The following is a 14,064-nucleotide window of genomic DNA, read 5'->3' as shown; positions in this document are numbered from 1 at the left end:
ATTGGTAAAAAGTGAAAAAAAACTGCATCGCAGAATTGTGATGTCTGCCAATGTTCAGTTTGGTGATACTCAATAGATTATATTTTCAGTCAGTGCAGCAATGTAAGGAGACACATGATTCACTTCTCGACAACATTAAACAATAAAGACAAAAATATACATAAATTATAATTAAATTGGAACTGAATTTTTACAGAACGATATTTAGTCCTGCCTTAATGAAGAAGCGATAAAGCTGGCATGCTCCAAGATCAGACATAGCTATAATCAGATGCAGAATAAAGCCCTTTTCACTCAATCCCAAGAATCAAAGTTTACAGCAGAGAAGAAGGCCATTGGGCCCATTGTGGCTGTGCTAGAGCAACCCAAAACGACTTGTTCCTATGTCCAACTGAATTGAAGCTGCCCAACTTCATTTCATATATGATCCCAGCATCAGAGAAGGGAGACTTTTATCCTATTACTCTGAGTTAGATTCAAACTCAGATCTCAGAGATGAAAGGGCAGTGTAATAGCCCACTATGACACGCAGAGGGAGAAATTCGCAAGCACCCCATTTGGGGCACTAACTTTTAAAAGTTGAAAAAATTAGCGCCAGGCGCTAATGATTTTCAACTTTTAAAAAATTCGGAGTTTGCGCTCCAGGAATGAAGTGGAGCACTAAATCAAGCTCTCCACTTCCTTCCTGGAGTGCAACAGGAATCAGGCGGGGCGGTAGGTGTGCAGCGTTCCACAATGGGCCGTGCAGCACTGCCACATTCGGAGGCTCCTTCCCTCCCTTAAAGGGAAGGGTCATCGCTGCAGGCTCTGCAATGGGGCCACTTACCTGGTCCTTGACGGCAGCCAAGGTGGATTGCAGCCGAAGAAGAAGCAAAAAAAATTAGAAACAGCATTTTAGAAATGTTTTTACTTACCTCGGCCACCTCGTCTTTAAGTTTCACCCCTGAAGCGCCTGGCCTCCCGATGAATGCCTCCTGCAGCTGCCGGTGTTTTTGCCCGGCGATGCTGCAGGGGGAGGAACCGATGTTCGGGTCCAGGGCACTACTGGGGCGATGCGCACAGCGATGACATCACGATCTCCGGGAGAAGGAGATCATGGCGCAACGTCCTACAGCTGCTGTTATATACGTGAACTTCTATTTACTCTGTACAACCATGAGAGGACTCATTCCCCGGAGTCTCAAGGGATCCCATAATCCCTTGGGAGCACAGGTATTTAAGGAGGCTTCACAGGTTGGAGAGGCACTCTGAAGACCTGCAATAAAAGACTAAGGTCACACTTTGAGCTCACAGTGTTCAGTCTGACTCTTTCTCCATACACAACAACTGGCAACGAGATACAGATAGCGAACCCAAAGATGCAGAGAACAGTGGGCATCCTGGAGAAATTTTCAGAGGGAGATGACTGGGAAACTTTTGTGGAGCGACTCGGCTAATACTTCGTGGCCAACGAGCTAGATCGGGAAGAGAGCGTTGCCAAATGTAGAGCCATCCTCCTCACCATCTGTGGGGCACCAACGTATGGCCTCATGAAAAATCTGCTCACTCCAGCGAAACCCACGGAGAAATCATACGACGATTTGTGCACACTGGTCCGAGAGCATTTGAACCCAAAGGAAAGTGTTCTGATGGTGAGGTACCGGTTCTACACCTACAAAAGGTCTGAAGGCCAGGAAGTGGCGAGTTATGTTGCCGAGCTGAGACGCCTTGCAGGACATTGCGAATTTGAAGGACATTTGGAGCACATGCTCAGAGACATTTTCGTACTTGGCATTGGCCACGAAACCATACTTCGCAAACTTTTGACTGTAGAGACCCCAACCTTGAGTAAGGCCATAGAGCTAGCCCAGGCATTCATTGCCACCAGTGACAATACTAAGCAAATCTCTCAGCACACAAGTGCTGCTACAAGTACTGTGAACAAAGTGATGTTGTTTTCGAATCGTAATGTACAATAGGTCACACATACCTGCAGCTACATGTCCGCAGATGTCTCAGAGTTCACCATCAAGGGTGATGAATGTAAGGCCATTAACACCTTGTCGGCGCTGCGGGGGTGATCATCGTTTCCATTCATGCCAATTCAAAGGATACATTTGCAAGGGCTGTGGAACAATGGGACACCTCCAACGAGTGTGCAGGCGAGCTGCTAAGCCTGTTAAACCTGCAAACCGTCACGTTGCAGAGGAGGACAGATCCACAGAGGATCACTATGAACCAGAGTCTCAGATAGAGGAGGCAGAGGTACAGGCGGTGCACAAATTCACCACGAATTGTCCCCCGATAATGCTGAATGTTGAACTAAATGGACTCCCGATGTCAATGGAGCTGGACACGGGCGCGAGCCAATCCATCATGGGCAAAAAGACTTTTGCAAGTTGTGGTGCAACAAGGACTCAAGTCTTAACTCCAGTTCACACGAGACTAAGAACTTACACTAAAGAACCGATTCCTGTAATCGGCAGTGCTACCATAAAGGTCCCCTACAATGGAGTGGTGCACAAGCTACCACTCTGGGTAGTACCGGGCCATGGTTCCACGCTGCTCGGCAGGAGCTGGCTGGGAAAGATACGCTGGAACTGGGACGACGTCCGAGCGCTATCGCCCGCTGACGACACTTCGTGTGCCCAGCTCTTAAACAAATTTCCTTCGCTGTTCGAACCAGGCATTGGGAAATTCCAAGGAGCAAAAGTGCAGATCCACCTAATTCTGGGGGCGCGACCCATCCATTACAAGGCGAGAGCAGTACTGTACATGATGAGAGACAGGGTAAAGATCGAGCTAGACTGGCTGCAACGAGAGGGCATCATTTCACCGATCGAGTTCAGCGAGTGGGCCAATCCTATTGTCTCAATCCTCAAGGGAGACGGCACCGTCAGAATCTGTGGCAATTGCAAAGTAACTATCAATCGTTTCTCCTTGCAGGACCAATACCCACTACCAAAAGCTGACGACCTCTTTGCAACACTGGCGGGAGGAAAGATATTCACGAAGCTGGATCTGACTTCAGCCTACATGACGCAGGAACTGGAAGAATCATCGAAGGCCTTCACCTGCATCAACACTCACAAAGGTCTTTTTGTTTATAACAGATGCCCGTTTGCAATTCGATCAGCGGCGGCGATATTCCAGAGAAACATGGAAAGTTTACTGAAATCAGTCCCGCACACCGTGGTCTTCCAGGACGACATCTTGGTCACAGGTCGGAACACAGTTGAGCACCTGCAGAACCTGGAGGAGGTTCTTAGTCGACTCAACCGGGTTGGGCTCAGGTTAAAATGCTCGAAGTGCGTTTTCCTGGCACCTGAAGTGGAGTTCCTGGGAAGGAGGATTGCGGCGGACGGTATCAGGCCCATCAACGCGAAGACGGAGACAATTGAGGACACACCGAGGCCACAGAACGTGACGGAGCTGCGGTCATTTCTGGGACTCTTGAACTACTTTGGTAACTTCTTACTGGGTCTCAGCATCCTGCTAGAACCACTACATATTTTGCTATGAAAAGGGGGCAAATGAGTTTGGGGCAAAAGCCATGAAAATGCCTTTGTAAAAGCGAGAACATTGTTATGCTCAAACAAATTGCTTGTGTTGTATGATCCATGTAAGCGTTTGGCACTAGCATGTGATGTGTCGTCATATGGCATCGGGTGTGTATTGCAACAAGCTAATGATTTGGGGAAACTGCAACCGGTTGCTTATGCATCCAGAAGTCTGTCTAAGGCTGAGAGAGCCTAGAGCATGATTGAAAAAGAAGCGTTATCGTGTGTCTATGGGGTAAAGAAAATGCATCAATACCTGTTTGGGCTAAAATTCGAATTGGAAACTGACCAAAAGCCACTTATATCCCTGTTTTCCGAGAGTAAAGGGATAAATACCAACGCATCGGCCCGCATCCAGAGATGGGCACTCACATTGTCTGCATACAACTACGCCATCCGCCACAGGCCAGGCACAGAAAACTGCGCCAATGCTCTCAGTAGGCTGTCATTGCCCACCACGTGGATGGAAATGGCGCAGCCCGCAGATCTTAGATCTGGTCCTGTGTAATAAGACAGGAATAATAAATGATCTCCGAGTAAAAGATCCTCTCGGAATGAGTGATCACTTTATGGTTGAATTTGTAATACAGATTGAGGGTAAGGAAGTAGTGTCTCAAACGAGCGTACTATGCTTAAACAAAGGGGACTACAGTGGGATGAGGGCAGAGTTGGCTAAAGTAGACTGGGAACACAGACTAAATGGTGGCACAATTGAGGAACAGTGGAGGACTTTTAAGGAGCTCTTTCATAGTGCTCAACAAAAATATATTCCAGTGAAAAAGAAGGGATAACCAGCCGTGGATAACCAAGGAAATAAAGGAGAGTATCAAATTAAAAACCAATGTATATAAGGTGGCCAAGGTTAGTGGGAAACTAGAAGATTGGGAAAATTTTAAACGACAGCAAAGAATGACTAAGAAAGCAATAAAGAAAGGAAAGATAGATTACGAAAGTAAACTTGCGCAAAACATAAGAACAGATAGTAAAAGCTTTTACCGATATATAAAACGGAAAAGAGTGACTAAAGTAAATGTTGGTCCCTTAGAAGATGAGAAGGGAGATTTAATAATGGGAAATGTGGAAATGGCTGAGACCTTAAACAATTATTTTGCTTCGGTCTTCACAGTAGAAGACACAAAAACCATGCCAAAAATTGCTGGTCACGGAAATGTGGGAAAGGAGGACCTTGAGACAATCACTATCACTAGGGGGGTAGTGCTGGACAAGCTAACGGATCTCAAGGTAGACAAGTCCCCTGGTCCTGATGAAATGCATCCCAGGGTATTAAAAGAGATGGCGGAAGTTATAGCAGATGCATTCGTTATAATCTACCAAAATTCTCTGGACTCTGGGGAGGTACCATCGGATTGGAAAGCAGCTAATGTAACGCCTCTGTTTAAAAAAGGGGGCAGACAAAAGGCAGGTAACTATAGGCCGGTTAGTTTAACATCTGTAGTGGGGAAAAGGCTTGAAGCTATCATTAAGGAAGAAATAGCGGGACATCTAGATAGGAATAGTACAATCAAGCAGACGCAACATGGATTCATGAAGGGGAAATCATGTTTAACTAATTTACTGGAATTCTTTGAGGATATAACGAGCATGGTGGATAGAGGTGTACCGATGGATGTGGTGTATTTAGATTTCCAAAAGGCATTCGATAAGGTGCCACACAAAAGGTTACTGCAGAAGATAAAGGTACGTGGAGTCAGAGGAAATGTATTAGCATGGATCGAGAATTGGCTGGCGAACAGAAAGCAGAGAGTCGGGATAAATGGGTCCTTTTCGGGTTGGAAATCAGTGGTTAGTGGTGTGCCACAGGGATCGGTGCTGGGACCACAACTGTTTACAATATACATAGATGACCTGGAAGAGGGGACAGAGTGTAGTGTAACAAAATTTGCAGATGACACAAAGATTAGTGGGAAAGCGGGTTGTGTAGAGGACACAGAGAGGCTGCAAAGAGATTTAGATAGGTTAAGCGAATGGACTAAGGTAACGCAGATGGAATACAATGTCGGAAAATGTGAGGTCATCCACCTTGGAAAAAAAAAACAGTAAAAGGGAATATTATTTGAATGGGGAGAAATTACAACATGCTGCGGTGCAGAGGGACCTGGGGGAACTTGTGCATGAATCCCAAAAAGTTAGTTTGCAGGTGCAGCAGGTAATCAGGAAGGCGAATGGAATGTTGGCCTTCATTGCGAGAGGGATGGAATACAAAAGCAGGGAGGTCCTGCTGCAACTGTACAGGGTATTGGTGAGGCCGCACCTGGAGTACTGCGTGCAGTTTTGGTCACCTTACTTAAGGAAGGATATACTAGCTTTGGAAGAGGTACAGAGACGATTCACTAGGCTGATACCGGAGATGAGGGGGTTACCTTATGATGGTAGATTGAGTAGACTGGGTCTTTACTCGTTGGAGTTCAGAAGGGTGAGGGGTGATCTTATAGAAACATTTAAAATAATGAAAGGGATAGACAAGATAGAGGCAGAGAGGTTGTTTCCACTGGTCGGGGAGACTAGAACTAGGGGGCACAGCCTCAAAATACGGGGGAGCCAATTTAAAACCGAGTTGAGAAAGAATTTCTTCTCCCAGAGGGTTGTGAATCTGTGGAATTCTCTGCCCAGGGAAGCAGTTGAGGCTAGCTCATTGAATGTATTCAAATCACAGATAGATAGATTTTTAACCAATAAGGGAATTAAGGGTTACGGGGAGCGGGCGGATAAGTGGAGCTGAGTCCACGGCCAGATCAGCAGGCTCGAGGGGCTAGATGGCCTACTCCTGTTCCTAATTCTTATGTTCTTATGTTATCTAGCCATGGTTATGGAAGCATTTGAGAGTGAGCAATCACCCATCACTGCCCGACAGATCAAAACCTTGACAAGCCAGGACCTCTTATTATCTCTAGTCAAAAGCTGTGTGCTTCACTCTGTGGTCCAGTGTCCCAGTGCAAAAGCAGGAAAAAATAAAGCTGTTCCAGCGGCGCAAAGATGAAATGTAGGCAGACTGCCTTCTGTGGGGCAATCGAGTAGCGGTCCCCAAGAAGGTCAGAGACACCTTCATCAATGACCTCCACATTACCCACGCAGGCATTGTAATGATGAAAGTGATAGCCAGATCCCACGTGTGGTGGCCCAGTATCGATGCGGACTTGAGTCCTGCGTTCACAGATGTAATACATGCTCGCAGTTAAGCAATGTACCTAGGGAGGCGTCGCTAAGTTTATGGTCTTGGCCCTCCAAACCATACTCTAGGGTACACGTTGACTATACTTACCCGTTCTTCGGTAAAATGTTCCTTGTGGTTGTAGACACATACTCCAAGTGGATTGACTGTGAGATAATGTCAGCTAGCACGTCCGCTGCCACCACTGAAAGCCTGCAGGCCATGTTTGCCACACTCGGCTTACCTGATGTCCTGGTGAGCGACAATGGGCCATGTTTTACCAGTGCTGAGTTCAAAGAATTCATGACCCGTAACGGGATCAAACATGTCACATCTGCCCCGTTTAAACCAGCGTCCAATGGTCAGGCAGAGAGAGCAGTGCAAACTATCAAGCAAGGCTTGAAGCGGGTAACTGAAGGCTCACTGCAGACTCGCCTATCCCGAATCCTGCTTAGCTACCGCACGAGACCACACTCACTCACTGGGATCCCACTTGCTGAATTGCTCATGAAAAGAGCACTTAACACAAGGCTCTCGCTAGTTCACCCTGATCTACATGAACAGGTAGAGAGCAGGCAGCTTCAACAAAGTGCATACGATGATAGCGCAAATGTGTCACGTGAGATTGAAGTCAATGATCCTGTATTTGTATTAAATTATGGACAAGGTCCCAAGTGGCTTCCCGGCACTGTCGTGGCCAAAGAGGGGAGCAGGGTGTTTCGGGTTAAACTTTCAAATGGACTCATTCACCGGAAACACTTGGACCAAATCAAACTCAGATTCACGGACTATCCTGAGCAACGCACCTTGGACCCTACCTTTTTTGATCCCCCAACACACACACTAGTGGCAACTGACACCACGGTTGACCACGCAGCAGAACCCATCATCCACAGCAGCCCTGCAGGGCCCGACACACCAGGCAGCCCAGCAAGGCCAGCTGCACAGCAGCCCAGCGAGGGCCCAACAAATGATTCAACAACACCAGCTTTCACACCGAGACAATCAACCAGGGCAAGAAGGGCCCCAGATCGACTCACATTGCACATAGTTACATTATTGACTTTGGGGGGGAATATTGTTATATATGTGAACTTGTATTTACTCTATACAACCATGAGAAGGCTCATTCCCCGGAGTCCCAAGGGATCCCATAATCCCTTGGGAGCACAGTTATTTAAGAAGGCTTCACAGGTTGGAGAGGTACTCTGGAGACCTGCAATAAAAGACTAAGGTCACATTTTATTTTGAGCTCACAGTGTTTCAGTCTGACTCTTTCTCCATACACAACAGCCGCCGCAAACTTCCTGCTGAATTTAGCGGGATTCGATCATCTCGGCACATCCGGTCGGAAGTGCTTAGAGCCGCCTTATCGCACCCACCCCCCGGAGAAAATAACGGGAGGCGCTAAGAAGGCTGATTTCTAGGCTGTAGTCCCTGGGGCCAAAATTCAACCTTCCAATAAGGCCTGTTACCGCCGGAGAGCGGCGACCACGCGGCGGTGTTGAAATGCCGCCGATATTTTGTCGAATGGGCGTCGCTCGCGAAATTCACCTCGGTGGTGTTTCCATCGGTCCCCACTTCCGCCCCACTGCTGCCGAACCCTCCTAAGTGCATCATCAAAGGGCGCACCGCCGATCTCCCACCCCGCAAGCAAAATTCACCTCAAAAAATCTTGTGGACACTGCGTAGTGCCCCCGGCAGTTATTTCTGCCAGTGCACTATGTTTGCAGTGTGTGCAAAATGGCGGTGCAGCCGCCATTAAAGGGGAGGGCGCACTGCTGCGGCCGCCATCTTATTTTTTTTTTGTCGGCCATCTGCCAGTTTGGCCCGACAATTATGCCCCCTGGGTTCGGCCGAGCCACCAACAGGCAGCCTGGCACCCCCTCTTGGCTGCCAGGCCACTGGCCCAGCCGAAACCCTCCCTGGTGGTCCAGTGGACCTATCTAAAATAATCGCAGAGCTTGCAGCGGCTCTCCCCTTTATATGAAGGGTGGAGACGCGCCATTGTCCCAGAGAGAGAAGAAACGGGGAGCAAGGGTCAGCGGTGAAGATGAGGCTGAAGGGAGTGGCACTGTTGGAGAAACCAGGTTAGTACGAGAACTCTCTAAGGGAGATTCTGTATCTGACGGGGAACAGGGACGGGAGATTACAGAAGAGCTCGAGAATGAGGAGTCAGAGGAGGAAGGAGACATGGAATTAGGGTGTGGTGGAGGAGGGGGCATCATGTGGAAAGGGAAAGGTTAGTGATGGGCAGAAGGAGGGAGAAGGGACAGTTCCGCGCCCTAAATTTGATGTAAGGAAGAGGCTGAAACTACAGGGGAAGTTCAAACAGGAGGCGAAAAAGATCCGGAGGCTGCAGGAGAAATCAACAGCTGCCCAAAAGGTTGGGAAGGAGCATGGGAGGAGGGAAGATCCAGAGATTTATTGATGATGGGGGGATTATCAGGCGCACTTCTTTTATTAGGAGCAATGATTACATTGGTCTCGGTTAACGTGAACAGACTGAGGGGGGGAGAAGAAATTGCAGCAGTTGTTGCAGTGTTTTAAAGGTGGACCTGTTGTATCTGCAAGAAACCTTTTGGGATGAGGAGATCTAGAAAGAGTTCGGAAGGTTTGGAAGGGAGAAGTGTTTGCAAGTTCCGCAAATAATAACCGTAGAGGGGTGGCTCTTTTAGTGAGTTCGTCCATAAAAGAGAATGTTGCATTGGTGGACAAGGACACTGAGCGGAGATTTTTACAGCTGAAGGTACAAATGGATGAATTGAAATGTGATCTCTTTAATATAATATAATAGCGTCGTGAGTTTTTTTGGTGGTTATTCACAGAAGTGGCAGAGGCAGAAAATCCTTGTATAGTGGGGGATTTTAATGTATTTTTTATCTCAGATGGACATTTCAGCCCAAATAACCTTTAAGGATGATAACTCCAGAGAGATGATTATAAAAATGATGACAAATTTAAATTTGAGAGACTTATGGAGGAATCCGAACCCCATAAAAAGGGAGTTCTCCAGAAGAGGTTGTGTGAGTGATGTTTTAAAACAGAGCTGAATAGATTTTGTGTTAATGCAGGAAGGGTTAATTTCTGAGGTGATGGAGATTTATTAGAAAAAAGTATTTTGTCGTGACCACTCCACTTTGGTTCTTAAAATTAGAAACAGCAGAATTAAGATCGATCCAGGGATGCGGATTTTAAACAATCAGTACCTGAAAGAAATTGCTTTTAAAGTAGGCAATTCAAATATCATAAAGAATGCTCGGAAGGAACCTTTATTCTTGAAAGAAAAAAAAAGTTTGGTGGGACAATTTCAAATATGAGGTAAAAACTTTTTCGGTACGTTATGGGAACTAAAGAGTGGCAGTTAATCGGCGTCAAGAAGAGAATATAAACAGAAGGTTTATTAATATCTGTAAAGCAATTGACGAAGGGGATAAGGGAGCAGAGACGAAGTGGAAGGTTTTAAACGAAGAGTGGAAATTATTGCAAGCTGAAAAATGCAAGGGGGCAATTCTCCGTGCAAAGGCTAAAGATGTATTGGAGGGAGAAAGATGCACTAGATATGTTCTAGAGCAAGAGAAGTTGCGACAAAGGTTATCATTAATGGGAGAGTTTATGGTTGGGGAAAAGTGTTGTGTATCTGTAAAGCATGCACTCCCATGTTCCGCCACCAGGGAGTGCATCCCCTGAAGTCCCAAGGGATCCCAGCATTCCTTGGGAGCACTGTATATAAGCCGGCCACTAATGCCTGTTCCTCACTCTGGAGTGTCTTAATAAAGACTGAGGTGTCTGTTACTTTAACCTCCCTGTGTGCAGTCTCGTCTGTGTTAGGAACACAATAACTGGCGACGAGTATATGAATCCAACGCAAAGATGCAGCAAACTGTGGGCATCCTGGAGAAGTTCTCGGAGGGTGAGGACTGGGAAGCCTATGTCGAACGGTAGACCAGTACTTTGTAGCCAATGAGCTGGACGGAGAAGGAAGCGCTGCAAAAAGGAGAGCTGTCCACCACACGGTCTGCGAGGCACTGGCCTACAGCCTCATGAAGAATCTTCTGGCTCCGGTGAAACCCACAGATAAGTCGTATGAGGAACTGTGTACACTGGTTCGGGAGCATCTTCACCCAAGGGAGACCGTGCTGATGGCGAGGTATCGGTTCTACACGTGCCAGCGATCTGAATGTCAGGAAGTGGCGAGCTACATCGCCGAGCCAAGCCGACTTGCAGGATAATGTGTTTGATGGCTACCTGGAGCAAATACTCAGAGACTTTTTTGTACTGGGCATTGGCCACAAGACCATCCTACGAAAACGTTTGACTGTAGAGACACCGACCCTCAGTAAGGCCATTGCGATAGCACAGGCGTTTATGTCCACCAGTGATAACACCAAACAAATCTCTCAGCACACAAGTGCTAGCAATGTTCATAAATTAACTGGAACTGTGTTTGCAAACAGAAATGTACAGGGCAGAAACCACGAGTCTGCAATTACCAGCAGGCCTCAGGTGACTCAGATGACTCAGAGTCCGCAACAAAGGATGAATGCAAGGCAATTCACACATTGTTGGCGTTGTGGAGGCTTCCATTCAGCCTATTCATGCCGCTTCAAAGGGTATGTTTTCAAGAGCCGTGGAACAATGGGGCACCTCCAACGAGCTTGCAGATGAGCTGCAAGCTCTGCAAAACCTGCTAACCACCACGTGGCAGAGGAAGATCGGTCCATGGTGGAGCAAAGCAATTTCGAGCCTCAGAGAGAGGAGGCAGATGCTGAAGTACATGGGGTGCACACATTTTCGATGAAATGTCCACCTATAATGCTAAATGTAAAATTGAATGGCTTACCCGTAGACATGGAACTGGACACTGGCGCTAGCCAATCCATCATGAGTAAAAAGATGTTTGAGAGACTGTGGTGCAACAAGGCATTCAGACCAGCCCTGATCCCCATCCACACGAAACTGAGAATGTACACCAAAGAGCTCATCAATGTGCTAGGCAGCGTCATGGTCAAGGTCACCTACGAGGGCACGGTGCACAAACTGCCGCTCTGGATTGTCCCGGGCGATGGCCCCACACTGCTTGGAAGGTGCTGGCTGGGCAAAATCCGCTGGAACTGTGATGACATCCGAGCGCTATCACATGTCAATGAGGCCTCATGTACCCAGGTTCTTAAAAAATTTCCTTCCCTTTTTGAGCCAGGCATTGGAAACTTTTCTGGGGCGAAGGTGCGGATCCACTTGGTCCCAGAGGCACGACCCATTCACCACAAGGCGCGAGCGGTACCTCACATGATGAATGAGAGAGTGGAAATCGAGCTGGACAGGCTGCAATGCGAGGGCATCATCTCCCCAGTAGAATTCAGCGAGTGGGCCAGCCCGATTGTTCCAGTACTCAAAAGTGATGGCACAGTCAGGATTTGCAGCGATTATAAAGTAACTATTAACCGTTTCTCGCAACAGGACCAATACCCGCTACCTAAGGCAGACGACCTATTTGCGACACTGGCAGGAGGAGGCAAGACGTTCACCAAGCTCGACCTGACTTCGGCCGACATGACGCAGGAGCTGGAGGAGTCTTTGAAGGGCCTCACCTGCATCAACATGCACAAAGGACTGTTCATCTACAACAGATGCCCGTTTGGAATTCGGTCGGCTGCAGTGATCTTCCAGAGAAACATGGAGAGCCTACTCAAGTCAGTACCACGCGCGTTGGTTTTTCAGGGCGACATATTGGTCACGGGTCGGGACACCGTCGAGAACCTACAAAACCTGGAGAAGGTCCTCCAGCGACTGGATCGCGTAGAGCTGCAGCTGAAGAGGTCGAAATGCGTCTTCATGGCAACAGAAGTGGAGTTTTTGGGGAGAAAGATCGCGGCGGACTGCATTTGACCCACAGACGCCAAGACAGAGGCTATCAGGAACACACCCAGGCTACAGAACGTCACGGAGCTGCGGTCGTGACTGGGACTCCTCAACTATTTTGGTGACTTCCTACCGGGGTTAAGCACCCTCTTAGAGCCCCTACATGTGTTACTGCATAAAGGTGAGAACTGGGTATGGGGAAAAAACCAAGTAATTGCTTTTGAGAAAGCCAGAAACATTTTATGCTCCAACAAGCTGCTTGTATTGTATAACCTGTGTAAAAAACTTGTGCTAGCATGTGACGCGTCGTCGTACGAAGTCGGGTGTGTATTACAACAAGCTAACGTTGCGGGGAAGTTTGGAAACTGTCGCCTATTCCTCCAGAAGCTTGTCTAAGGCCAAGAGGGCCTACAGCATGATTGAAAAAGAGGCAGTAGTGTGTGTGTTCTGGGTAAAGAAAATGCAAGAGTACCTGTTTGGCCTCAAATTTGAGTTGGAAACCGATCACAAGCCCCTCATATCCCTGTTCGCTGAAAACAAGGGGATAAATACTAATGCCTCAGCCCGCATACAAAGGTGGGCACTCGCGCTATCAGCGTATAACTACACCATCCGTCACAGGCCAGGCACCGAGAACTGTGCGGATGCTCTCAGTCGGCTACCATTGCCCACCACGGGGGTGGAAATGGCGCAGCCTGCAAACTTGTTGATGGTGGCGCAGCCCGCAGACTTGTTGATGGTCATGGAAGCGTTTGAAAATGATAAATCACCTGTCACAGCCCACCAGATTAGGACTTGGACCAGCCAAGATCCTCTGCTGTCCCTCGTAAAAACTGTGTACTGCATGGGAGCTGGGCCAGCATCCCCGTTGAAATGCAAGAGCTAATCAAGCCATTCCAGCGGCAAAAGGACGAGCTGTCCATTCAGGCAGACTGCCTGTTGTGGGGTAACTGCGTAGTGCTACCTAAAAAGGGCAGGGAGACATTCAGCTCGGATCTCCATAGCACACACCCGGGTATAGTAATGATGAAAGCGATAGCCAGATCCCACGTGTGGTGGCCTGGTATTGACTCTGACTTAGAGTCCTGTGTACGGCAATGCAGCGTGTGTGCTCAGTTGAGCAACGCGCCCAGAAAGGCACCACTAAGTTTGTGCTCCTGGCCCTCCAGACCATGGTCAAGGATCCATGTCAACTATGTGGGCCCGTTTCTCGGTAAAATGTTCCTGGTGGTGGTGGATGCTTTTTCAAAATGGATTGAATGTGAAATAATGTTGGGAAGCACCGCCACCGCCACCATTGAAAGCCTGAGGGCCATGTTTGCCACCCACGGCCTGCCTGACATACTGGTCAGTGACAACGGGCCATGTTTCACCAGGGCCGAATTTAAAGAATTCATGACCCGCAATGGGATCAAACATGTCACCTCAGCCCCGTTTAGACCAGCCTCCAATGGGCAGGCAGATCGGGCAGTATAAACAATCAAACAGAGCATT

This window comes from Pristiophorus japonicus, chromosome 6 (assembly GCF_044704955.1).
Source record: "Pristiophorus japonicus isolate sPriJap1 chromosome 6, sPriJap1.hap1, whole genome shotgun sequence".
Taxonomy (NCBI): domain Eukaryota; kingdom Metazoa; phylum Chordata; class Chondrichthyes; family Pristiophoridae; genus Pristiophorus; species Pristiophorus japonicus.
This window is presented reverse-complemented; position numbering follows the sequence as displayed.